This window comes from Ornithodoros turicata, chromosome 1, assembly GCF_037126465.1.
Source record: "Ornithodoros turicata isolate Travis chromosome 1, ASM3712646v1, whole genome shotgun sequence".
Taxonomy (NCBI): Eukaryota; Metazoa; Arthropoda; class Arachnida; order Ixodida; family Argasidae; genus Ornithodoros; species Ornithodoros turicata.
This window is the reverse complement of record NC_088201.1, coordinates 73,820,491-73,846,758: the sequence shown is the minus strand read 5'-3', so window position 1 is coordinate 73,846,758 and position 26,268 is coordinate 73,820,491. Positions and strand designations below refer to the sequence as shown.

Below are 26,268 nucleotides of genomic sequence, written 5' to 3'. Positions count from 1 at the left end.
TGTAAGAAACCTGTTTCATGATTTTCTCTAAATTTCGGGCAGCAACTTATATGATAATCTACACATCCCAAGCGGCACAATGTACTGTTGAATCTCATATACGAGTAACAACATAAGTTGTTACCCGCATGACATTCAACAGGGTTCAGGCAATTCTGATGCATATCTAATTATGTGCATCAGCAACAACTGCGTAAGAATCAAGTTGAGGTCAGACTTTGTTCGCGAACATTCTTCATGCATCACATTACAAGTCGTCGAAACGCTAGCGTTGCTGGTCATATTCATATCGTAAATTTTAACGGATGATTCTAAAAGTTCGTGTTGTGTTTCTAGTGCGTTTCGTGTTTCTAGTAACACATGAACCTTAAAGTGGGACTCAATGTTTCATGACGCAATGTTTCACCAGCTCCAGCTGCACATTCAAAAATGTTGTCACACCTGTGTTTGTTTTCAATTAACAGTGGTACAGGCGACATTCACATTCGTGCGACACAGTTGACGCGTTCCCTTAGTTGGTACCGGCTCTTGGATCAACTATGACCGCTAAACAAAAATTCAAGGGAGCCGTTCAGCATCTCGTGTATGAACAATTGTTCAAACTCAATGCTCAAACTCAGCTGCGGTATGCTATTGCACGATTTCGAAGCAATTCTAGTCTGTGTGTCTTACACTGTCCACAGTAAGAGTGGAAAATTTTGTTAAAGACTAAAGAAATTCGTTTCGGTGCAGTGAGATCTAATGCGACACTAGAGGTCGTGGTTACCTATAGGGCATCTACAGTGGTTGATAAACATGACGGCAAAGGGTGGCCCAAATAAAAGTGAGCGCAGGGCGTAGCGAGTAGCAGTGCGTGTATTAAAGTAGAGAGGTTCCGAGGCTGAACGGACGTTACGTTGTGTCTCGCAGTTCGGCCAGTTTTGGTGCTCAGGCTTGGATTTACTGTGGTTGGCAGTGAAGGTACTTTATGGTAATCAGCATTTGTTTAGGGGTTTGCCTCTCTCATGCTATTGGCAAATGGCTTGACCCACACAGAGGGAAGGCTTTCCCATGCATGGTGTCCAACATGGGACGTTCCGTCTTTGCCAATGCTGGGAGATGTGTGGCACTTTAACTAATCTGCTATTTTAAGTGTATGCCTGAGTACCACGGCCCGCTGAGTTCCACTTTTCTGGAATGGAAACTGCACCCTAACATGGCTATGCCACGCGCAGTAGAACGGCAGCGCCTGCTGTTCCTGAGAACCCGGCCGAGACATTGAAACGGCGAAGCAACCCAAGCGGTGCCTGCTCATTCTACCGACGAAACAAACCTGCAGCTTGGAACTTCCACGTCGCTGGAGCTGCTTACAATCACAGCTCATGATGACGCAGTAGTCCGGAGTCAGACCAGCCTTATTTCAGTCGAAGAATCCCGTTCAATTGAACGCTCCGATTCCGAGATGCACTTGTGCAGAACTTGTCTGAAGACTTGCACGATTATCAGGTCAGTATGAAATTACCCGATGCGGGTGTAATCGCTCGGTCGTGCCTATCTCTGTGGTTAGGGACGCAGCCAACTGGTATCATCTCCGGCCCGGTTTCTCGTCAAAGGATGGCTCAACACCCATAGGAGAACACCTAGGGGTCGTGTTCCAGTCGAAGGACGCGTACGACAGTTCCCAGGATCCTTGGACTCATCACAGACTGTAGCATATTGGCGCCATTCTCTCGCGCGATCCGGCACTCTTCTCCTGACAGGGAACATCCATGGCTGTACGGATCCTTGGTAAGAACTTTACAGCACCCCTTGACTCTTAACCTGGTGGGAGACGGCGTACACGAATTATGGCGATCCTGACACGTGAGTACGGAAGTTTGCGAATTCACTTTACGCATCGTGTCCAATCCTACTGTCGCAGTCCACATGTCTGTCAATCTCTGGCTACTCTACGACAGAGAACAACGTAAACAACGTTTCGTCCACCTACCCAGAGTAGTTGTGCCTGGCCTCCTGGGTAGAAACCTCATATTACAAAACAAGCTCGACCTTGACTCGTGCGTATGCCACTACAAGTACCGTCTAGTAATATTCTTCTTTTTCATGGTGTCTGAGGGCCCCATGGCCTACTCCTTAAACTACTCCCAAGGCCGCTACCCCAGGGCCAGTGCGAGCAGGGCTCTCCGCTGTCATGGAGAAGTCCACTGGCTCGGCAATAGACCACTCTCAGCTATGGGAGAACGTCTCGTCAAGAGCATGTTTACGGAAAAGCCCGGTAAGACTGAGTTCATGCAATAGTGGTGGTACGCTGGTACATCACCAATGGGTAAAATCAGTGCGAAAGCTGGATAAACAGAAGAACACAGAAAGCGAAAGCAGAACACAGCTCTCCGTCTGTGCCCGATAAGATGTCCGTGCTCCGGCACAAAACTGACACCGGTAACTCTGCACCCTGGCGCATTAGTTCACGACCGCTAAGCTCTGACAAGCGGCTCTCGACGAGATGATTGCCATCGTAGCAATACAAAAGTTACGATCTCCTTGGCTGTCTTTGTTGTCCTGACCCCGAAACCAGACGGTACCGCGAGATTGTGCGTCGACGTTGGTCGGCTAAATGCTACAAAAACGATGTCCCCGTACCCCTTTTCATCTGTCGAGTTCTGCTCTCCTTTTGGGCATGCTACTGTATTTTCCACGCTCGACTGCAGCAGAGGTTTCCTGCAGATATACAGACGGCTTTCATGTGCCACCGGGGTTTGTAGAGGGTTAACCGAATGAGACGCTTTGGCTTGATTAATTCTCCAGCCATCGTTCAGAGATTAACAGGTATCGTACTGATGGACACCGAAATATAATTTCAACATGGCTTTTATGGATGAAGTAGACTTTCTCAATGTTTGCAGGAGAACTCGGAACACCTACACAATGTTGTCTCCAGTATGAGAGAAGCTGGTCTCACGATTCCACGAACAAGATGCAGCTTGCATCGTCCACGATTCGCCTCCTTGGCTATCAGATAACCAACAGCACCATCCCGGTCCCCAAGAGCACCACGCGGCAACACCGCTTCTTGGGTATTGTTGACGTTTGCCGACAGTTTATTCCTTATTGCGTGGACTTGTTACAAGGTCTTAACTAGCTGCTACGCAACAGTACACCAATGTAGCAGTGTAGCTTGGAACCCCAGAGAGAGGTTTTCCCGCAAGGTACGGGGAAGATACCTCTCCCTTAATAATCAGTGGTAGCATCTGTATTGGCTCTGTGGCGGGGCTGTGTGTGTGTCAGCATTAGCAAGAGACGTTCAATTCCGAGCGTAGCACAAGACCAAACAAGCGTTTATTCAGGATATGTACAAGGAACATCCAGGAGTCTAGGGGCAGTTCCCAAGAAGGAAAGAGGAGTAGGAAAGAGAGAAGGGGAGACCGAGGGATGCGAGTCAGGGTTCCGTTATGTAAGGGGTGCATGTGGACTGCACTGTAGCCCTTCCAACAGCACCAAGCATTCAAGAACAAGAATTTGCATCATGCAGCATTTGTAACAGTAGTAGTCGGTAGAAAATAAGCAATAGTAGTGGTCGATAAAAAAACAATCGCAGACAACGAAACAAGCAATGGAAATTGTCCATAGAAAACCTGGTGTCATGTTAGACGTTGTCAGGCGAATTTTTACGGCAGTTTCATCTTGACCAGCGCTAAGGACGATACATGGAAAACAAGGAATAGAAGCGATCGATAGAAGACAAGCAAAATGTATGATCTATTGAAAACGAGAATGGTCGAGAGAAAACAAGGAATGGGAATGAAATTGCCTCACGACGGGAGCCACCAATCTATCGAACAGAGACGGTTCTTCTCGGCCTTCTCTGTTCGAACGATCGGTGGCTCTCGTCCTGATGCATTTCCTTGGTACTTCCTTTCCGGTTCGCTAGATTTGTACCCGTCTGGGAAATAGGAATGGTCGATAGAAAATAAGTGCTCGGAATTCTCGGTAGAAAGCCAGCAATAGGACTTGTCCATCGAACATGAAGAATGGTACAGTGCAATAGAGCTGGGAACAAAAAGAGGCAATAGGAAAGGTCAATGGAAGACAAGCGCTTAGAATGGTTGCTACAAAACGAGTGCGAGTATAAAACAAGCTATATGTATAGTCGATGGAAAACAAGTACTGGGAATGATCCATAGAAATCAAACTATAAGAACGTGAACCTCTCTACTCCACATTGCAATAGGAGTGATCAATAGGAAACAAGCACTAGGAATGGACGATGAAAAACAAACACTACGATTGCCCAGTAAGAGAGAGCTGGGGATGAAAGGAACCAATGAGAAAAGTCGACAGAAGAGAAGGGCTAGGAATGGTCGCTAGAACACAATCACTAGTGTTGGTCGATAGAAAACAAGCAAAAGGAATGATGGATGCAAAACAACCGTAGTATTGGTCGATAGAAATCAAGCGCTGGCAATGAAATCAAGCAGTAGGAACGGTCGCTAGAAACAATGCGAAAACTCTATAGAAGAGAAGGGCTAGGAATGATTGATAGAAAACAATATGGATGGTCGATAGAAAACTAGCCAATGGTGTATAGGCATGTTTTACAGAAGACAAGCTGTAGAAGTGGTACATAGATAACTAGCAATAGAAATGGTAGATGGAATACAAGCGCTTGAAATGGTTATAGAAAATAAGCGCTAGGTTCGGTCTACATAAAAGAGGGTATGACAACGTAGGAATGACAAGAAGCAATGGGCAAATTCGATAGAAGACGATGGCTTGGAATGGTCGATAGAAGGCGAGCAATTGGAAATGTTGATAAAAGGCAAGCCATAGAAGTGGTCCATAGAAAAAAGCACCACGAATAGTCGATAGAAAAGCGTTAGAATTGGTTTCTAGGAAAGGAGCTGAGCTGGAAAACAAGAAATGGTGTTGAAACACATGCACTAGGGTTGGCCTATAGAAAACAATGTATGGTATTGGCCGATAGAAAACGAGTAGTGGAAACGACCAGTAGAAACCAAGCGATAGGAATGGTGTATAGAGACTAGAGCTAGCAGTGGTCCTTAGAAAAAAAAGGAGTGGTAGATGACAGAACGAGGGCTGGGATTGGTAAACAGGAGTGTAAAATCATGCTGGGAATGGAAAGAAACAATGCGAAAACTCTATAGAACAGAACGGCTAGGAATGATTGATAGAAAACAATATGGGTGGTCGATAGAAAACTAGCCAATGGTGTATAGGCATGGTGTATAGAAGACAAGCTCCAGAGGTGGTACATAGATAACTAGCAATAGAAATGCTAGATGGAATACAAGCGCTTGAAATGGTTATAGAAAATATGCGCTAGGTTTGGTCTAAAAGGAGGGTGTGACAACGTAGGAATGACAAGAAGCAATGGGCAAATTCGATAGAAGACGATGGCTTGGAATGGTCGATAGAAGGCGAGCAATTGGAAATGTTGATAGAAGGCAAGCCATAGAAGTGGTCCATAGAAAAAAGCACCACGAATAGTCGATAGAAAAGCGTTAGAATTGGTTTCTAGGAAAGGAGCTGAGCTGGAAAACAAGAAATGGTGTTGAAACACATGCACTAGGGTTGGCCTATAGAAAACAATGTATTGTATTGGCCGATAGAAAACGAGTAGTGGAAACGACCAGTAGAAACCAAGCGATAGGAATGGTGTATAGAGACTAGCGCTAGCAGTGGTCCTTAGAAAAAAAAGGAGTGGTAGATGACAGAACGAGGGCTGGGATTGGTAAACAGGTGTGTAAAATCAGTGCAGGGAATGAAAAGAAACAATGCGAAAACTCAATAGAAGAGAAGGGCTAGGAATGGTTGATAGAAAACAATATGGATGGTCGATAGAAAACTAGCCAATGGTGTATAGGCATGGTGTATAGAAGACAAGCTCCAGAGGTGGTACATAGATAACTACCAATAGAAATGCTAGATGGAATACAAGCGCTTGAAATGGTTATAGAAAATAAGCGCTAGCTTTGGTCTATATAAAAGAGGGTATGATAACGTTGGAATGACAAGAAGCAATGGGCAAATTCGATAGAAGACGATACTTTGGAATGGTAGATAGAAGGCGAGCAATTGGAAATGTTGATAGAAGTCAAGCTATAAAGTAGTCCATAGAAAAAAGCACCACGAATCGTCCATAGAAAAGAAGCGTTAGAATTGGTTTGTAGAAGACAAGCTGGGCTGGAAAACAAGGAATGGTGATGAAACACATGCATTAGGGTTGGCGTATAGAAAACCATGTATGGTATTGGCCGATAGAAAACGAGTAGTGAAAACGAGCAGTAGAAAGCAAGCGATAGGAATGGTGTATAGAGACTAGCGCTAGCAGTGGTCCTTAGAAAAAAAGGAGTGGTAGATGCCAGAACGAGGGTGGGATTGGTAAACAGGAGTGTAAAATCATGCTGGGAATGGAAAGAAACAATGCGAAAACTCTATAGAAGAGAAGGGCTAGGAATGATTGATAGAAAACAATATGGATGGTCGATAGAAAACTAGGCAATGGTGTATAGGCATGGTTTATAGAAGACAAGCTGTAGAAGTGGTACATAGATAACTAGCAATAGAAATGCTAGATGGAATACAAGCGCTTGAAATGGTTATAGAAAATAAGCGCTAGCTTTGGTCTATGGTGATGAAACACATGCACTAGGGTTGGCGTATAGAAAACAATGTATGGTATTGGCCGATAGAAAACGAGTAGTGAAAACGAGCGATAGGAATGGTGTATAGAGACTAGCGCTAGCTGTGGTCCTTAGATAAAAGGAGTGGTAGATGCCAGAACGAGGGCTGGGATTGGTAAACAGGAGTGTAAAATCATGCTGGGAATGGAAAGAAACAATGCGAAAACTCTATAGAAGAGAAGGGCTAGGAATGATTGATAGAAAACAATATGGATGGTCGATAGAAAACTAGCCAATGGTGTATAGGCTTGGTGTATAGAAGACAAGCTGCAGAGGTGGTACATAGATAACTACCAATAGAAATGCTAGATGGAATACAAGCGCTTGAAATGGTTATAGAAAATAAGCGCTAGCTTTGGTCTATATAAAAGAGGGTATGATAACGTAGGAATGACAAGAAGCAATGGTTAAACTCCATATAAGACGATGGCTTGGAATGGTCGATAGAAGGCGAGCAGTTGGAAATGTTGATAGAAGGCAAGCCATAGAAGTGGTCCATAGAAAAAAGCACCACGAATGGTCGAAAGAAAAGCGTTAGAATTGGTTTGTAGCAAACGAGCTGAGCTAGAAAACAAGGAATGGTGATGAAACACATGCACTAGGGTTGGCCTATAGAAAACAATGTATGGTATTGGCCGATAGAAAACGAGTAGTGGAAACGACCAGTAGAAAACAAGCTATAGGAATGGTGTATAGAAGACCAGCGCTAGCAGTGGTCCTTGGAAAAAAAGGAGGGGCAGATGCCAGAACGAGGGCTGGGATTGGTAAACAGGAGTGTAAACTCATGCTGGGAATGGAAAGAAACAATGCGAAAACTCTATAGAACAGAACGGCTAGGAATGATTGATAGAAAACAATATGGGTGGTCGATAGAAAACTAGCCAATGGTGTATAGGCATGGTGTATAGAAGACAAGCTCCAGAGGTGGTACATAGATAACTAGCAATAGAAATGCTAGATGGAATACAAGCGCTTGAAATGGTTATAGAAAATATGCGCTAGGTTTGGTCTAAAAGGAGGGTATGACAACGTAGGAATGACAAGAAGCAATGGGCAAATTCGATAGAAGACGATGGCTTGGAATGGTCGATAGAAGGCGAGCAATTGGAAATGTTGATAGAAGGCAAGCCATAGAAGTGGTCCATAGAAAAAAGCACCATGAATAGTCGATAGAAAAGCGTTAGAATTGGTTTCTAGGAAAGGAGCTGAGCTGGAAAACAAGAAATGGTGTTGAAACACATGCACTAGGGTTGGCCTATAGAAAACAATGTATGGTATTGGCCGATAGAAAACGAGTAGTGGAAACGACCAGTAGAAACCAAGCGATAGGAATGGTGTATAGAGACTAGAGCTAGCAGTGGTCCTTAGAAAAAAAAGGAGTGGTAGATGACAGAACGAGGGCTGGGATTGGTAAACAGGTGTGTAAAATCAGTGCAGGGAATGAAAAGAAACAATGCGAAAACTCAATAGAAGAGAAGGGCTAGGAATGGTTGATAGAAAACAATATGGATGGTCGATAGAAAACTAGCCAATGGTGTATAGGCATGGTGTATAGAAGACAAGCTCCAGAGGTGGTACATAGATAACTACCAATAGAAATGCTAGATGGAATACAAGCGCTTGAAATGGTTATAGAAAATAAGCGCTAGCTTTGGTCTATATAAAAGAGGGTATGATAACGTTGGAATGACAAGAAGCAATGGGCAAATTCGATAGAAGACGATACTTTGGAATGGTAGATAGAAGGCGAGCAATTGGAAATGTTGATAGAAGTCAAGCTATAAAGTAGTCCATAGAAAAAAGCACCACGAATCGTCCATAGAAAAGAAGCGTTAGAATTGGTTTGTAGAAGACAAGCTGGGCTGGAAAACAAGGAATGGTGATGAAACACATGCATTAGGGTTGGCGTATAGAAAACAATGTATGGTATTGGCCGATAGAAAACGAGTAGTGAAAACGAGCAGTAGAAAACAAGCGATAGGAATGGTGTATAGAGACTAGCGCTAGCAGTGGTCCTTAGAAAAAAAGGAGTGGTAGATGCCAGAACGAGGGCTGGGATTGGTAAACAGGAGTGTAAAATCATGCTGGGAATGGAAAGAAACAATGCGAAAACTCTATAGAAGAGAAGGGCTAGGAATGATTGATAGAAAACAATATGGATGGTCGATAGAAAACTAGCCAATGGTGTATAGGCATGGTTTATAGAAGACAAGCTGTAGAAGTGGTACATAGATAACTAGCAATAGAAATGCTGGATGGAATACAAGCGCTTGAAATGGTTATAGAAAATAAGCGCTAGCTTTGGTCTATATAAAAGAGGGTATGACAACGTAGGAATGACAAGAAGCAATGGGCAAATTCGATAGAAGACGATGGCTTGGAATGGTCGATAGAAGGCGAGCAATTGGAAATGTTGATAGAAGGCAAGCCATAGAAGTGGTCCATAGAAAAAAGCACCACGAATAGTCGATAGAAAAGCGTTAGAATTGGTTTGTAGAAAACGAGCTGAGCTGGAAAACAAGGAATGGTGATGAAACACATGCACTAGGGTTGGCGTATAGAAAACAATGTATGGTATTGGCCGATAGAAAACGAGTAGTGAAAACGAGCGATAGGAATGGTGTATAGAGACTAGCGCTAGCTGTGGTCCTTAGATAAAAGGAGTGGTAGATGCCAGAACGAGGGCTGGGATTGGTAAACAGGAGTGTAAAATCATGCTGGGAATGGAAAGAAACAATGCGAAAACTCTATGGAACAGAACGGCTAGGAATGATTGATAGAAAACAATATGGGTGGTCGATAGAAAACTAGCCAATGGTGTATAGGCATGGTGTATAGAAGACAAGCTCCAGAGGTGGTACATAGATAACTAGCAATAGAAATGCTAGATGGAATACAAACGCTTGAAATGGTTATAGAAAATATGCGCTAGGTTTGGTCTAAAAGAAGGGTGTGACAACGTAGGAATGACAAGAAGCAATGGTTAAACTCCATATAAGACGATGGCTTGGAATGGTCGATAGAAGGCAAGCAATTGGAAATGTTGATAGAAGGCAAGCCATAGAAGTGGTCCATAGAAAAAAGCACCACGAATAGTCGATAGAAAAGCGTTAGAATTGGTTTCTAGGAAAGGAGCTGAGCTGGAAAACAAGAAATGGTGTTGAAACACATGCACTAGGGTTGGCCTATAGAAAACAATGTATTGTATTGGCCGATAGAAAACGAGTAGTGGAAACGACCAGTAGAAACCAAGCGATAGGAATGGTGTATAGAGACTAGCGCTAGCAGTGGTCCTTAGAAAAAAAAGGAGTGGTAGATGACAGAACGAGGGCTGGGATTGGTAAACAGGTGTGTAAAATCAGTGCAGGGAATGAAAAGAAACAATGCGAAAACTCAATAGAAGAGAAGGGCTAGGAATGGTTGATAGAAAACAATATGGATGGTCGATAGAAAACTAGCCAATGGTGTATAGGCATGGTGTATAGAACACAAGCTCCAGAGGTGGTACATAGATAACTACCAATAGAAATGCTAGATGGAATACAAGCGCTTGATATGGTTATAGAAAATAAGCGCTAGCTTTGGTCTATATAAAAGAGGGTATGATAACGTTGGAATGACAAGAAGCAATGGGCAAATTCGATAGAAGACGATACTTTGGAATGGTAGATAGAAGGCGAGCAATTGGAAATGTTGATAGAAGTCAAGCTATAAAGTAGTCCATAGAAAAAAGCACCACGAATCGTCCATAGAAAAGAAGCGTTAGAATTGGTTTGTAGAAGACAAGCTGGGCTGGAAAACAAGGAATGGTGATGAAACACATGCATTAGGGTTGGCGTATAGAAAACAATGTATGGTATTGGCCGATAGAAAACGAGTAGTGAAAACGAGCAGTAGAAAACAAGCGATAGGAATGGTGTATAGAGACTAGCGCTAGCAGTGGTCCTTAGAAAAAAAGGAGTGGTAGATGCCAGAACGAGGGCTGGGATTGGTAAACAGGAGTGTAAAATCATGCTGGGAATGGAAAGAAACAATGCAAAAACTCTATAGAAGAGAAGGGCTAGGAATGATTGATAGAAAACAATATGGATGGTCGATAGAAAACTAGCCAATGGTGTATAGGCATGGTGTATAGAAGACAAGCTCCAGAGGTGGTACATAGATAACTAGCAATAGAAATGCTAGATGGAATACAACCGCTTGAAATGGTTATAGAAAATATGCGCTAGGTTTGGTCTAAAAGGAGGGTGTGACAACGTAGGAATGACAAGAAGCAATGGGCAAATTCGATAGAAGACGATGGCTTGGAATGGTCGATAGAAGGCGAGCAATTGGAAATGTTGATAGAAGGCAAGCCATAGAAGTGGTCCATAGAAAAAAGCACCACGAATAGTCGATAGAAAAGCGTTAGAATTGGTTTCTAGGAAAGGAGCTGAGCTGGAAAACAAGAAATGGTGTTGAAACACATGCACTAGGGTTGGCCTATAGAAAACAATGTCTGGTATTGGCCGATAGAAAACGAGTAGTGGAAACGACCAGTAGAAACCAAGCGATAGGAATGGTGTATAGAGACTAGCGCTAGCAGTGGTCCTTAGAAAAAAAAGGAGTGGTAGATGACAGAACGAGGGCTGGGATTGGTAAACAGGTGTGTAAAATCAGTGCAGGGAATGAAAAGAAACAATGCGAAAACTCAATAGAAGAGAAGGGCTAGGAATGGTTGATAGAAAACAATATGCATGGTCGATAGAAAACTAGCCAATGGTGTATAGGCATGGTGTATAGAAGACAAGCTGTAGAAGTGGTACATAGATAACTAGCAATAGAAATGCTAGATGGAATACAAGCGCTTGAAATGGTTATAGAAAATAAGCGCTAGCTTTGGTCTATATAAAAGAGGGTATGACAACGTAGGAATGACAAGAAGCAATGGGCAAATTCGATAGAAGACGATGGCTTGGAATGGTCGATAGAAGGCGAGCAATTGGAAATGTTGATAGAAGGCAAGCCATAGAAGTGGTCCATAGAAAAAAGCACCACGAATAGTCGATAGAAAAGCGTTAGAATTGGTTTGTAGAAAACGACCTGAGCTGGAAAACAAGGAATGGTGATGAAACACATGCACTAGGGTTGGCGTATAGAAAACAATGTATGGTATTGGCCGATAGAAAACGAGCGATAGGAATGGTGTATAGAGACTAGCGCTAGCTGTGGTCCTTAGAAAAAAGGAGTGGTAGATGCCAGAACGAGGGCTGGGATTGGTAAACAGGAGTGTAAAATCATGCTGGGAATGGAAAGAAACAATGCAAAATCTCTATAGAAGAGAAGGGCTAGGAATGATTGATAGAAAACAATATGGATGGTCGATAGAAAACTAGTCAATGGTGTATAGGCTTGGTGTATAGAAGACAAGCTGCAGAGGTGGTACATAGGAAACTAGCTATAGAAATGCTAGACGGAATACAAGTGCTTGAAATGGTTATAGAAAATAAGCGTTAGGATTGGTCTATATATAAGAAAGTATGACAACGTAGGAATGACAAGAAGCAATGGTTAAACTCCATATAAGACGATGGCTTGGAATGGTCGATAGAAGGCGAGCAGTTGGAAATGTTGATAGAAGGCAAGCCATAGAAGTGGTCCATAGAAAAAAGCACCACGAATGGTCGAAAGAAAAGCGTTAGAATTGGTTTGTAGCAAACGAGCTGAGCTAGAAAACAAGGAATGGTGATGAAACACATGCACTAGGGTTGGCCTATAGAAAACAATGTATGGTATTGGCCGATAGGAAACGAGTAGTGGAAACGACCAGTAGAAAACAAGCTATAGGAATGGTGTATAGAAGACCAGCGCTAGCAGTGGTCCTTGAAAAAAAAGGAGGGGCAGATGCCAGAACGAGGGCTGGGATTGGTAAACAGGAGTGTAAAATCATGCTGGGAATGGAAAGAAACAATGCGAAAACTCTATAGAACAGAACGGCTAGGAATGATTGATAGAAAACAATATGGATGGTCGATAGAAAACTAGCCAATGGTGTATAGGCATGGTTTATAGAAGACAAGCTGTAGAAGTGGTACATAGATAACAAGCAATAGAAATGCTAGATGGAATACAAGCGCTTGAAATGGTTATAGAAAATAAGCGCTAGCTTTGCTCTATATAAAAGAGGGTATGACAACGTAGGAATGACAAGAAGCAATGGGCAAATTCGATAGAAGACGGTGGCTTGGAATGGTCGATAGAAGGCGAGCAATTGGAAATGTTGATAGAAGGCAAGCCATAGAAGTGGTCCATAGAAAAAAGCACCACGAATAGTCGATAGAAAAGCGTTAGAATTGGTTTGTAGAAAACGAGCTGAGCTGGAAAACAAGGAATGGTGATGAAACACATGCACTAGGGTTGGCGTATAGAAAACAATGTATGGTATTGGCCGATAGAAAACGAGTAGTGAAAACGAGCGATAGGAATGGTGTATAGAGACTAGCGCTAGCTGTGGTCCTTAGATAAAAGGACTGGTAGATGCCAGAACGAGGGCTGGGATTGGTAAACAGGAGTGTAAAATCATGCTGGGAATGGAAAGAAACAATGCGAAAACTCTATAGAAGAGAAGGGCTAGGAATGATTGATAGAAAACAATATGGATGGTCGATAGAAAACTAGTCAATGGTGTATAGGCTTGGTGTATAGAAGACAAGCTGCAGAGGTGGTACATAGGAAACTAGCTATAGAAATGCTAGACGGAATACAAGCACTTGAAATGGTTATAGAAAATAAGCGTTAGGATTGGTCTATATATAAGAAAGTATGACAACGTAGGAATGACAAGAAGCAATGGTTAAACTCCATATAAGACGATGGCTTGGAATGGTCGATAGAAGGCGAGCAGTTGGAAATGTTGATAGAAGGCAAGCCATATAAGTGGTCCATAGAAAAAAGCACCACGAATGGTCGAAAGAAAAGCGTTAGAATTAGTTTGTAGCAAACGAGCTGAGCTAGAAAACAAGGAATGGTGATGAAACACATGCACTAGGGTTGGCCTATAGAAAACAATGTATGGTATTGGCCGATAGAAAACGAGTAGTGGAAACGACCACTAGAAAACAAGCTATAGGAATGGTGTATAGAAGACCAGCGCTAGCAGTGGTCCTTGGAAAAAAAGGAGGGGCAGATGCCAGAACGAGGGCTGGGATTGGTAAACAGGAGTGTAAAATCATGCTGGGAATGGAAAGAAACAATGCGAAAACTCTATAGAACAGAACGGCTAGGAATGATTGATAGAAAACAATATGGGTGGTCGATAGAAAACTAGCCAATGGTGTATAGGCATGGTGTATAGAAGACAAGCTGCAGAGGTGGTACATATGAAACTAGCAATAGAACTGGTAGATGGAATACAAGCGCTTCAAATGGTTATAGAAAATAAGCGCTAGCTTTGGTCTATATAAAAGAGGGTATGATAACGTTGGAATGACAAGGAGCAATGGGCAAATTCGATAGAAGACGATGCTTTGGAATGGTAGATAGAAGGCGAGCAATTGGAAATGTTGATAGAAGTCTAGCTATAAGAGTAGTCCATAGAAAAAAGCACCACGAATGGTCGATAGAAAAGCGTTAGAATTGGTTTGTAGAAAACGAGCTGAGCTAGAAAACAAGGAATGGTGATGAAACACATGCACTAGAGTTGGCCTATAGAAAACAATGTATGGTATTGGTCGATAGAAAACGAGTAGTGAAAACGAGCAGTAGAAAACAAGCGATCGGAATGGTGTATAGAAGACTAGCGCTAGCAGTGGTCCTTAGAAAAAAAGGAGTGGTAGATGCCAGAACGAGGGCTGGGATTGGTAAACAGGAGTGTAAAATCATGCTGGGAATGGAAAGAAACAATGCGAAAACTCTATAGAAGAGAAGGGCTAGGAATGATTGATAGAAAACAATAGGGATGGTTGATAGAAAACGATAGGGATGGTTGATAGAAAACTAGCCAATGGTGTATAGGCATGGTGCATAGAAGACTAGCTCCAGAGGTGGTACATAGATAACTAGAAATAGAAATGCCAGATGGAATACAAGCGCTTGAAATGGTTATAGAAAATAAGCACTTGCTTTCGTCTATATAAAAGAGGGCATGACAGTGTTGGAATGACAAGAAGCAATGGGCAAATTCGATAGAAGACGATGCTTTGGAATGGTAGATAGAAGGCGAGCAATTGGAAATGTTGATAGAAGTCAAGCTATAAGAGTAGTCCATAGAAAAAAGCACCACGAATAGTCCATAGAAAAGAAGCGTTAGAATTGGTTTGTAGAAGACGAGCCGGGCTGGAAAACAAGGAATGGTGATGAAACACATGCACTAGGGTTGGCCTATGAAAACAATGTATGGCATTGGTCGATAGTGGATGGCAAAACGAGTAGTGGAAACGACCAGTAGAAAACAAGCGATAGGAATGGTGTATAGATGACTAGGGCTAGCCGTTCTTCTTCCAGAGCCCTCAAAGATTACATTCAACCAGCGTCATATGTGCAACAGTGCATTCGTTTTCTCAGTCCTGAGTAAGGTAAATCTAAATTTGTCAGCTGTTGTGCATCGGTCACAAATGAGCTGTTCTTCTACCAGAGCCTCCAAGGGGTTACATTCATCCAGCATCATATGTGCAACAGCGCATTCGTTTTCTCAGTCCTGAGTAAGGTAAATCTAAATTTGTCAGCTGTTGTGCATCGGTCACAAATGAGCCGTTCTTCTTCCAGAGCCCTCAAAGGTTACATTCAACCAGCATCATATGTGCAACAGCGCATTCGTTTTCTCAGTCCTGAGTAAGGTAAATCTAAATTTGTCAGCTGTTGTGCATAGGTCACAAACGAGCCGTTCTTCTACCAGAGACTCCAAGGGTTACATTCAACCAGGATCATATGTGCAACAGCGCATTCGTTTTCTCGGTCCTGAGTGAGGTAAATTTAAATTTGTCAGCTGTTGTGCATCGGTCACAAATGAGCTGTTCTTCTTCCAGAGCCCTCAAAGGTTACATTCAACCAGCGTCATATGTGCAACAGCACATTCCTTTTCTCAGTCCCGAGTAAGGTAAATCTGAATTTGTCAGCTGTTGTGCATCGGTCACAAATGAGCCGTTCTCCTTCCAGAGCCCACAAAGGTTACATTCAACCAGCATCATATGTGCAACAGCGCATTCGTTTTCTCAGTCCTGAGTAAGGTAAACCTAAATTTGTCAGCTGTTGTGCATCGGTCACAAATGAGCCGTTCTTCTTCCAGAGCCCTCAAAGGTTACATTCAACCAGCGTGATATGTGCAACAGCGCATTCCTTTTCTCAGTCTTGGGTAAGGTCATTGTGAATCGGTAAGATGTTGTGTATCGGTCGCAAATGAACTGTTCTTCCACAGTCTTCAAGGGTTACATTCAACCAGCGTCATATTTGCAACATCGCATTCCTTTTGTGAGTCTTGAGTAAGGTAAATGTAGATCTCTCAGCTGTTGTGTATCAGTCACAAATGAACTGTTCTTCCAGAGCCTTCAAGCGTTACATTGAAGCAGCGTCATATCTGCAACAGCGCATTCCTTTTCTCCTTTTCTCAGTCTTGACTAAGGTAAATCTAAATCTGTCAGCTCATGTGTTTCATTCACAAATGAGCAGTTCTTCTTCCAGAGCCTTTAAGGGTTATATTCAACCAGCGTCAAATTTGCAACAGCGCATTCCTTTTCTCAGTCCTCAGTAAGGTAAATCTAAATCTGTCAGGTGTTGTGTATCGGTCACAAATGAACTGTTCTTCCAAAGCCTTCAATGGTTATGTTCGAGCAGCGTCAGATGGGCAACAGAGCATTCCTTTTCCCAGGCTCAAGTAAGGCAAACATAAATCTGTCAGATGTTGTGTTTTGGTGACAAATGAACTGTTCTCCTTCCAAAGCTTTCAATGGTTACGTTGAAGCAGCGTCATATGTGCAACAGCGCATTTCTTTTCTCAGTCTGGAGTAAGGTAAATCTAAATCTTACAGATGTTGTGTGTCGGTCACAAATGAACTGTCCTCTTTCCAAAGGCCTCAATGGTTACCTTCAAGCAGCGTTGTATGTGCAACAGCGCATTCCTTTTCCCAGTCTTGAGTAAGGTAAATCTAAATCTGTCAGCTGTTGTGTTTCGGTCACAAATGGGCTGTTCTTTTTCCAGAGCCGTCAGTGGTTGCATTCAAGCCACGTCATATGTGCAACAGCTCATTGCTTTACTCAATCTTGAGTGAGGTAAATCTAAATCTGTCAGGTTTTGTGCTTCGGTCGCAAATGAGCTGTTCTTTTTCAAGGGCTTTGAAGGGTTACGTTCAACTAGCGTCATATCTGCAACAGCGCATTCCTTTACTCAGTCTTGAGTAAGGTAAATATAAATCTGTCAGCTGTTGTGTTTCGGTCACAAACGAGCCGTCCTTCTTTCAGAAACTTCATAGGTAACATTCAAGCACCATCATATGTGCAACAGGCATTCTTTTTTCAGTCTTGAGTAAGGTAAATCTACATCTGTCAGCTGTTGTGTATCGGTCACAAATGAACTGTTCTTCCTTCAGAGCCTTCAAGGGTTACATTCAAGCAGCGTCATATGCGTAATAGCGCATTCTTTTTCTCTGTCTTGAGTAAGGTATATCTGAATGGGTCAGCTGTTGTGTATCAGTCACAAATGAGCTGTTCTTCTTCGATACCTTCAAGGGTTACATTCAAGCGGCGTCATGTGTGTAACAGCGCATTCCTTTTCCCAGTCTTGAGTAATATAAATCTAAATCTGTCAGCTGTTGTATTTCGGTCACAAATGAACTGTTCTTCCAGAGCCTTCAAGGGTTACGTTCAAGCGGCATCATATGTGCTGCAGCGCATTGGTTTTCTCAGTGTTGAGTAGAGTAAACCTAAATTTGTCAGCTGTTGTGCATCGGTCACAAATGAGCCGTTCTTCTTCCAGAGCCCTCAAAGGTTACATTCAACCAGCGTGATATGTGCAACAGCGCATTCCTTTTCTCAGTCTTGGGTAAGGTCATTGTGAATCGGTAAGATGTTGTGTATCGGTCGCAAATGAACTGTTCTTCCACAGTCTTCAAGGGTTACATTCAACCAGCGTCATATTTGCAACATCGCATTCCTTTTGTGAGTCTTGAGTAAGGTAAATGTAGATCTCTCAGCTGTTGTGTATCAGTCACAAATGAACTGTTCTTCCAGAGCCTTCAAGCGTTACATTGAAGCAGCGTCATATCTGCAACAGCGCATTCCTTTTCTCCTTTTCTCAGTCTTGACTAAGGTAAATCTAAATCTGTCAGCTCATGTGTTTCATTCACAAATGAGCAGTTCTTCTTCCAGAGCCTTTAAGGGTTATATTCAACCAGCGTCAAATTTGCAACAGCGCATTCCTTTTCTCAGTCCTCAGTAAGGTAAATCTAAATCTGTCAGGTGTTGTGTATCGGTCACAAATGAACTGTTCTTCCAAAGCCTTCAATGGTTATGTTCGAGCAGCGTCAGATGGGCAACAGAGCATTCCTTTTCCCAGGCTCAAGTAAGGCAAACATAAATCTGTCAGATGTTGTGTTTTGGTGACAAATGAACTGTTCTCCTTCCAAAGCTTTCAATGGTTACGTTGAAGCAGCGTCATATGTGCAACAGCGCATTTCTTTTCTCAGTCTGGAGTAAGGTAAATCTAAATCTTACAGATGTTGTGTGTCGGTCACAAATGAACTGTCCTCTTTCCAAAGGCCTCAATGGTTACCTTCAAGCAGCGTTGTATGTGCAACAGCGCATTCCTTTTCCCAGTCTTGAGTAAGGTAAATCTAAATCTGTCAGCTGTTGTGTTTCGGTCACAAATGGGCTGTTCTTTTTCCAGAGCCGTCAGTGGTTGCATTCAAGCCACGTCATATGTGCAACAGCTCATTGCTTTACTCAATCTTGAGTGAGGTAAATCTAAATCTGTCAGGTTTTGTGCTTCGGTCGCAAATGAGCTGTTCTTTTTCAAGGGCTTTGAAGGGTTACGTTCAACTAGCGTCATATCTGCAACAGCGCATTCCTTTACTCAGTCTTGAGTAAGGTAAATATAAATCTGTCAGCTGTTGTGTTTCGGTCACAAACGAGCCGTCCTTCTTTCAGAAACTTCATAGGTAACATTCAAGCACCATCATATGTGCAACAGGCATTCTTTTTTCAGTCTTGAGTAAGGTAAATCTACATCTGTCAGCTGTTGTGTATCGGTCACAAATGAACTGTTCTTCCTTCAGAGCCTTCAAGGGTTACATTCAAGCAGCGTCATATGCGTAATAGCGCATTCTTTTTCTCTGTCTTGAGTAAGGTATATCTGAATGGGTCAGCTGTTGTGTATCAGTCACAAATGAGCTGTTCTTCTTCGATACCTTCAAGGGTTACATTCAAGCGGCGTCATGTGTGTAACAGCGCATTCCTTTTCCCAGTCTTGAGTAATATAAATCTAAATCTGTCAGCTGTTGTATTTCGGTCACAAATGAACTGTTCTTCCAGAGCCTTCAAGGGTTACGTTCAAGCGGCATCATATGTGCTGCAGCGCATTGGTTTTCTCAGTGTTGAGTAGAGTAAACCTAAATGTTACAGATGTTGTGTATTAGACACAAATGAACTGTTTTTCTTCCAAATCCTTCAAGGGTTACATCCAAGGAGCGTCACATGTGCAACCGCGCGTTCCTTTTCTCAGTCTTGACTAAGGTAAATATAAATCTGTCAGCTCATGTGTTTCATTCACAAATGAGCTGTTCTTCTTCCAGAGCCTTCAAGGGTTACATTCAACCAGCGTCATATTTGCAACAGCGCATTCGTTTTCTCAGTCCTGAGTAAGGTAAATCTAAATTTGTCAGCTGTTGTGCATCGGTCACAAATGAGCTGTTCTTCTACCAGAGCCTCCAAGGGGTTACATTCATCCAGCATCATATGTGCAACAGCGCATTCGTTTTCTCAGTCCTGAGTAAGGTAAATCTAAATTTGTCAGCTGTTGTGCATTGGTCACAAATGAGCCGTTCTTCTTCCAGAGCCCTCGAAGGTTACATTCAACCAGCGTCATATGTGCAACTGCGCATTCCTTTTCTCAGTCCTGAGTAAGGTAAATCTAAATTTGTCAGCTGTTGTGCATCGGTCACAAATGAGCCGTTCTTCTTCCAGAGCCCTCGAAGGTTGCATTCCACCAGCGTCATATGTGCAACAGCGCATTCCTTTTCTCAGTCCTGAGTAAGGTAAATCTAAATTTGTCAGCTGTTGTGCATCCGTCACAAATGAGCCATTCTTCTTCCAGAGCCCTCAAAGGTTACATTCAACCAGTGTCATATGTGCAACAGCGCATTCCTTTTCTCAGTCCCGAGTAAGGTAAATCTAAATTTGTCAGCTGTTGTGCATCGGTCACAAATGAGCCGTTCTTCTTCCAGAGCCCTCAAAGGTTACATTCAACCAGCATCATATGTGCAACAGTACATTCGTTTTCTCAGTCCTGAGTAATGTAAATCTAAATTTGTCAGCTGTTGTGCATCGGTCACAAATGAGCCGTTCTTCTTCCAGAGCCCTCAAAGGTTACATTCAACCAGCATCATATGTGCAACAGCGCATTCGTTTTCTCAGTCCTGAGTAAGGTAAATCTAAATTTGTCAGCTGTTGTGCATAGGTCACAAACGAGCCGTTCTTCTACCAGAGACTCCAAGGGTTACATTCAACCAGGATCATATGTGCAACAGCGCATTCGTTTTCTCGGTCCTGAGTGAGGTAAATTTAAATTTGTCAGCTGTTGTGCATCGGTCACAAATGAGCTGTTCTTCTTCCAGAGCCCTCAAAGGTTACATTCAACCAGCGTCATATGTGCAACAGCACATTCCTTTTCTCAGTCCCGAGTAAGGTAAATCTGAATTTGTCAGCTGTTGTGCATCGGTCACAAATGAGCCGTTCTCCTTCCAGAGCCCACAAAGGTTACATTCAACCAGCATCATATGTGCAACAGCGCATTCGTTTTCTCAGTCCTGAGTAAGGTAAACCTAAATTTGTCAGCTGTTGTGCATCGGTGACAAATGAGCCGTTCTTCTTCCAGAGCCCTCAAAGGTTACATTCAACCAGCGTGATATGTGCAACAGCGCATTCCTTTTCTCAGTCTTGGGTAAGGTCATTGTGAATCGGTAAGATGTTGTGTATCGGTCGCAAATGAACTGTTCTTCCACAGTCTTCAAGGGTTACATTCAACCAGCGTCATATTTGCAACATCGCATTCCTTTTGTGAGTCTTCCGTAAGGTAAATGTAGATCTCTCAGCTGTTGTGTATCAGTCACAAATGAACTGTTCTTCCAGAGCCTTCAAGCGTTACATTGAAGCAGCGTCATATCTGCAACCGCGCATTCCTTTTCTCCTTTTCTCAGTCTTGACTAAGGTAAATCTAAATCTGTCAGCTCATGTGTTTCATTCACAAATGAGCAGTTCTTCTTCCAGAGCCTTTAAGGGTTATATTCAACCAGCGTCAAATTTGCAACAGCGCATTCCTTTTCTCAGTCCTCAGTAAGGTAAATCTAAATCTGTCAGGTGTTGTGTATCGGTCACAAATGAACTGTTCTTCCAAAGCCTTCAATGGTTATGTTCGAGCAGCGTCAGATGGGCAACAGAGCATTCCTTTTCCCAGGCTCAAGTAAGGCAAACATAAATCTGTCAGATGTTGTGTTTTGGTGACAAATGAACTGTTCTCCTTCCAAAGCTTTCAATGGTTACGTTGAAGCAGCGTCATATGTGCAACAGCGCATTTCTTTTCTCAGTCTGGAGTAAGGTAAATCTAAATCTTACAGATGTTGTGTGTCGGTCACAAATGAACTGTCCTCTTTCCAAAGGCCTCAATGGTTACCTTCAAGCAGCGTTGTATGTGCAACAGCGCATTCCTTTTCCCAGTCTTGAGTAAGGTAAATCTAAATCTGTCAGCTGTTGTGTTTCGGTCACAAATGGGCTGTTCTTTTTCCAGAGCCGTCAGTGGTTGCATTCAAGCCACGTCATATGTGCAACAGCTCATTGCTTTACTCAATCTTGAGTGAGGTAAATCTAAATCTGTCAGGTTTTGTGCTTCGGTCGCAAATGAGCTGTTCTTTTTCAAGGGCTTTGAAGGGTTACGTTCAACTAGCGTCATATCTGCAACAGCGCATTCCTTTACTCAGTCTTGAGTAAGGTAAATATAAATCTGTCAGCTGTTGTGTTTCGGTCACAAACGAGCCGTCCTTCTTTCAGAAACTTCATAGGTAACATTCAAGCACCATCATATGTGCAACAGGCATTCTTTTTTCAGTCTTGAGTAAGGTAAATCTACATCTGTCAGCTGTTGTGTATCGGTCACAAATGAACTGTTCTTCCTTCAGAGCCTTCAAGGGTTACATTCAAGCAGCGTCATATGCGTAATAGCGCATTCTTTTTCTCTGTCTTGAGTAAGGTATATCTGAATGGGTCAGCTGTTGTGTATCAGTCACAAATGAGCTGTTCTTCTTCGATACCTTCAAGGGTTACATTCAAGCGGCGTCATGTGTGTAACAGCGCATTCCTTTTCCCAGTCTTGAGTAATATAAATCTAAATCTGTCAGCTGTTGTATTTCGGTCACAAATGAACTGTTCTTCCAGAGCCTTCAAGGGTTACGTTCAAGCGGCATCATATGTGCTGCAGCGCATTGGTTTTCTCAGTGTTGAGTAGAGTAAACCTAAATGTTACAGATGTTGTGTATTAGACACAAATGAACTGTTTTTCTTCCAAATCCTTCAAGGGTTACATCCAAGGAGCGTCACATGTGCAACCGCGCGTTCCTTTTCTCAGTCTTGACTAAGGTAAATATAAATCTGTCAGCTCATGTGTTTCATTCACAAATGAGCTGTTCTTCTTCCAGAGCCTTCAAGGGTTACATTCAACCAGCGTCATATTTGCAACAGCGCATTCGTTTTCTCAGTCCTGAGTAAGGTAAATCTAAATTTGTCAGCTGTTGTGCATCGGTCACAAATGAGCTGTTCTTCTACCAGAGCCTCCAAGGGGTTACATTCATCCAGCATCATATGTGCAACAGCGCATTCGTTTTCTCAGTCCTGAGTAAGGTAAATCTAAATTTGTCAGCTGTTGTGCATTGGTCACAAATGAGCCGTTCTTCTTCCAGAGCCCTCGAAGGTTACATTCAACCAGCGTCATATGTGCAACTGCGCATTCCTTTTCTCAGTCCTGAGTAAGGTAAATCTAAATTTGTCAGCTGTTGTGCATCGGTCACAAATGAGCCGTTCTTCTTCCAGAGCCCTCGAAGGTTGCATTCCACCAGCGTCATATGTGCAACAGCGCATTCCTTTTCTCAGTCCTGAGTAAGGTAAATCTAAATTTGTCAGCTGTTGTGCATCCGTCACAAATGAGCCATTCTTCTTCCAGAGCCCTCAAAGGTTACATTCAACCAGTGTCATATGTGCAACAGCGCATTCCTTTTCTCAGTCCCGAGTAAGGTAAATCTAAATTTGTCAGCTGTTGTGCATCGGTCACAAATGAGCCGTTCTTCTTCCAGAGCCCTCAAAGGTTACATTCAACCAGCATCATATGTGCAACAGTACATTCGTTTTCTCAGTCCTGAGTAATGTAAATCTAAATTTGTCAGCTGTTGTGCATCGGTCACAAATGAGCCGTTCTTCTTCCAGAGCCCTCAAAGGTTACATTCAACCAGCATCATATGTGCAACAGCGCATTCGTTTTCTCAGTCCTGAGTAAGGTAAATCTAAATTTGTCAGCTGTTGTGCATAGGTCACAAACGAGCCGTTCTTCTACCAGAGACTCCAAGGGTTACATTCAACCAGGATCATATGTGCAACAGCGCATTCGTTTTCTCGGTCCTGAGTGAGGTAAATTTAAATTTGTCAGCTGTTGTGCATCGGTCACAAATGAGCTGTTCTTCTTCCAGAGCCCTCAAAGGTTACATTCAACCAGCGTCATATGTGCAACAGCACATTCCTTTTCTCAGTCCCGAGTAAGGTAAATCTGAATTTGTCAGCTGTTGTGCATCGGTCACAAATGAGCCGTTCTCCTTCCAGAGCCCACAAAGGTTACATTCAACCAGCATCATATGTGCAACAGCGCATTCGTTTTCTCAGTCCTGAGTAAGGTAAACCTAAATTTGTCAGCTGTTGTGCATCGGTGACAAATGAGCCGTTCTTCTTCCAGAGCCCTCAAAGGTTACATTCAACCAGCGTGATATGTGCAACAGCGCATTCCTTTTCTCAGTCTTGGGTAAGGTCATTGTGAATCGGTAAGATGTTGTGTATCGGTCGCAAATGAACTGTTCTTCCACAGTCTTCAAGGGTTACATTCAACCAGCGTCATATTTGCAACATCGCATTCCTTTTGTGAGTCTTCCGTAAGGTAAATGTAGATCTCTCAGCTGTTGTGTATCAGTCACAAATGAACTGTTCTTCCAGAGCCTTCAAGCGTTACATTGAAGCAGCGTCATATCTGCAACCGCGCATTCCTTTTCTCCTTTTCTCAGTCTTGACTAAGGTAAATCTAAATCTGTCAGCTCATGTGTTTCATTCACAAATGAGCAGTTCTTCTTCCAGAGCCTTTAAGGGTTATATTCAACCAGCGTCAAATTTGCAACAGCGCATTCCTTTTCTCAGTCCTCAGTAAGGTAAATCTAAATCTGTCAGGTGTTGTGTATCGGTCACAAATGAACTGTTCTTCCAAAGCCTTCAATGGTTATGTTCGAGCAGCGTCAGATGGGCAACAGAGCATTCCTTTTCCCAGGCTCAAGTAAGGCAAACATAAATCTGTCAGATGTTGTGTTTTGGTGACAAATGAACTGTTCTCCTTCCAAAGCTTTCAATGGTTACGTTGAAGCAGCGTCATATGTGCAACAGCGCATTTCTTTTCTCAGTCTGGAGTAAGGTAAATCTAAATCTTATAGATGTTGTGTGTCGGTCACAAATGAACTGTCCTCTTTCCAAAGGCCTCAATGGTTACCTTCAAGCAGCGTTGTATGTGCAACAGCGCATTCCTTTTCCCAGTCTTGAGTAAGGTAAATCTAAATCTGTCAGCTGTTGTGTTTCGGTCACAAATGGGCTGTTCTTTTTCCAGAGCCGTCAGTGGTTGCATTCAAGCCACGTCATATGTGCAACAGCTCATTGCTTTACTCAATCTTGAGTGAGGTAAATCTAAATCTGTCAGGTTTTGTGCTTCGGTCGCAAATGAGCTGTTCTTTTTCAAGGGCTTTGAAGGGTTACGTTCAACTAGCGTCATATCTGCAACAGCGCATTCCTTTACTCACTCTTGAGTAAGGTAAATATAAATCTGTCAGCTGTTGTGTTTCGGTCACAAACGAGCCGTCCTTCTTTCAGAAACTTCATAGGTTACATTCAAGCACCATCATATGTGCAACAGGCATTCTTTTTTCAGTCTTGAGTAAGGTAAATCTACATCTGTCAGCTGTTGTGTATCGGTCACAAATGAACTGTTCTTCCTTCAGAGCCTTCAAGGGTTACATTCAAGCAGCGTCATATGCGTAATAGCGCATTCTTTTTCTCTGTCTTGAGTAAGGTATATCTGAATGGGTCAGCTGTTGTGTATCAGTCACAAATGAGCTGTTCTTCTTCGATACCTTCAAGGGTTACATTCAAGCGGCGTCATGTGTGTAACAGCGCATTCCTTTTCCCAGTCTTGAGTAATATAAATCTAAATCTGTCAGCTGTTGTATTTCGGTCACAAATGAACTGTTCTTCCAGAGCCTTCAAGGGTTACGTTCAAGCGGCATCATATGTGCTGCAGCGCATTGGTTTTCTCAGTGTTGAGTAGAGTAAACCTAAATGTTACAGATGTTGTGTATTAGACACAAATGAACTGTTTTTCTTCCAAATCCTTCAAGGGTTACATCCAAGGAGCGTCACATGTGCAACCGCGCGTTCCTTTTCTCAGTCTTGACTAAGGTAAATATAAATCTGTCAGCTCATGTGTTTCATTCACAAATGAGCTGTTCTTCTTCCAGAGCCTTCAAGGGTTACATTCAACCAGCGTCATATTTGCAACAGCGCATTCGTTTTCTCAGTCCTGAGTAAGGTAAATCTAAATTTGTCAGCTGTTGTGCATCGGTCACAAATGAGCTGTTCTTCTACCAGAGCCTCCAAGGGGTTACATTCATCCAGCATCATATGTGCAACAGCGCATTCGTTTTCTCAGTCCTGAGTAAGGTAAATCTAAATTTGTCAGCTGTTGTGCATTGGTCACAAATGAGCCGTTCTTCTTCCAGAGCCCTCGAAGGTTACATTCAACCAGCGTCATATGTGCAACTGCGCATTCCTTTTCTCAGTCCTGAGTAAGGTAAATCTAAATTTGTCAGCTGTTGTGCATCGGTCACAAATGAGCCGTTCTTCTTCCAGAGCCCTCGAAGGTTGCATTCCACCAGCGTCATATGTGCAACAGCGCATTCCTTTTCTCAGTCCTGAGTAAGGTAAATCTAAATTTGTCAGCTGTTGTGCATCCGTCACAAATGAGCCGTTCTTCTTCCAGAGCCCTCAAAGGTTACATTCAACCAGTGTCATATGTGCAACAGCGCATTCCTTTTCTCAGTCCCGAGTAAGGTAAATCTAA

The 26,268-nt window shown here is 42.8% G+C and overlaps 6 long non-coding RNA genes across 7 annotated transcripts; all 6 read left to right on the top strand.

Annotated features, from left to right (window-relative positions):
- The first annotated feature begins 1,048 nt into the window (after positions 1-1,048).
- On the top strand, positions 1,049-2,749 carry LOC135400903 (uncharacterized). 2 transcript variants are annotated; one of them, XR_010424675.1, is made up of 4 exons: positions 1,049-1,485; positions 1,547-1,996; positions 2,129-2,254; positions 2,704-2,749. It is a non-coding gene; the product is annotated as an uncharacterized LOC135400903 (long non-coding RNA). The 2 variants fall into 2 exon arrangements; XR_010424674.1 differs by having other exon boundaries at positions 1,547-2,254.
- Positions 2,740-15,232, top strand: LOC135400908 (uncharacterized). The gene is made up of 3 exons (XR_010424677.1): positions 2,740-2,805; positions 2,883-3,053; positions 15,162-15,232. It is a non-coding gene; the product is annotated as an uncharacterized LOC135400908 (long non-coding RNA).
- Positions 15,233-15,946: 714 nt separating this feature from the next.
- LOC135400897 (uncharacterized) lies at positions 15,947-17,547 on the top strand. Its single transcript, XR_010424673.1, has 11 exons — positions 15,947-16,008; positions 16,072-16,140; positions 16,197-16,275; positions 16,323-16,405; positions 16,464-16,527; positions 16,594-16,662; positions 16,724-16,792; positions 16,852-16,922; positions 16,982-17,052; positions 17,112-17,180; positions 17,240-17,547. It is a non-coding gene; the product is annotated as an uncharacterized LOC135400897 (long non-coding RNA).
- Positions 17,548-17,629: 82 nt separating this feature from the next.
- Positions 17,630-19,634, top strand: LOC135400891 (uncharacterized). Its single transcript, XR_010424671.1, has 13 exons — positions 17,630-17,691; positions 17,755-17,823; positions 17,880-17,958; positions 18,006-18,088; positions 18,147-18,210; positions 18,277-18,345; positions 18,407-18,475; positions 18,535-18,605; positions 18,665-18,735; positions 18,795-18,863; positions 18,923-19,379; positions 19,439-19,509; positions 19,569-19,634. It is a non-coding gene; the product is annotated as an uncharacterized LOC135400891 (long non-coding RNA).
- A 1,373-nt stretch (positions 19,635-21,007) lies between these two features.
- LOC135400888 (uncharacterized) lies at positions 21,008-22,748 on the top strand. Its single transcript, XR_010424669.1, has 11 exons — positions 21,008-21,072; positions 21,120-21,202; positions 21,261-21,324; positions 21,391-21,459; positions 21,521-21,589; positions 21,649-21,719; positions 21,779-21,849; positions 21,909-21,977; positions 22,037-22,493; positions 22,553-22,623; positions 22,683-22,748. It is a non-coding gene; the product is annotated as an uncharacterized LOC135400888 (long non-coding RNA).
- A 1,373-nt stretch (positions 22,749-24,121) lies between these two features.
- Positions 24,122-25,862, top strand: LOC135400885 (uncharacterized). The gene is made up of 11 exons (XR_010424668.1): positions 24,122-24,186; positions 24,234-24,316; positions 24,375-24,438; positions 24,505-24,573; positions 24,635-24,703; positions 24,763-24,833; positions 24,893-24,963; positions 25,023-25,091; positions 25,151-25,607; positions 25,667-25,737; positions 25,797-25,862. It is a non-coding gene; the product is annotated as an uncharacterized LOC135400885 (long non-coding RNA).
- Positions 25,863-26,268: the final 406 nt, after the last annotated feature.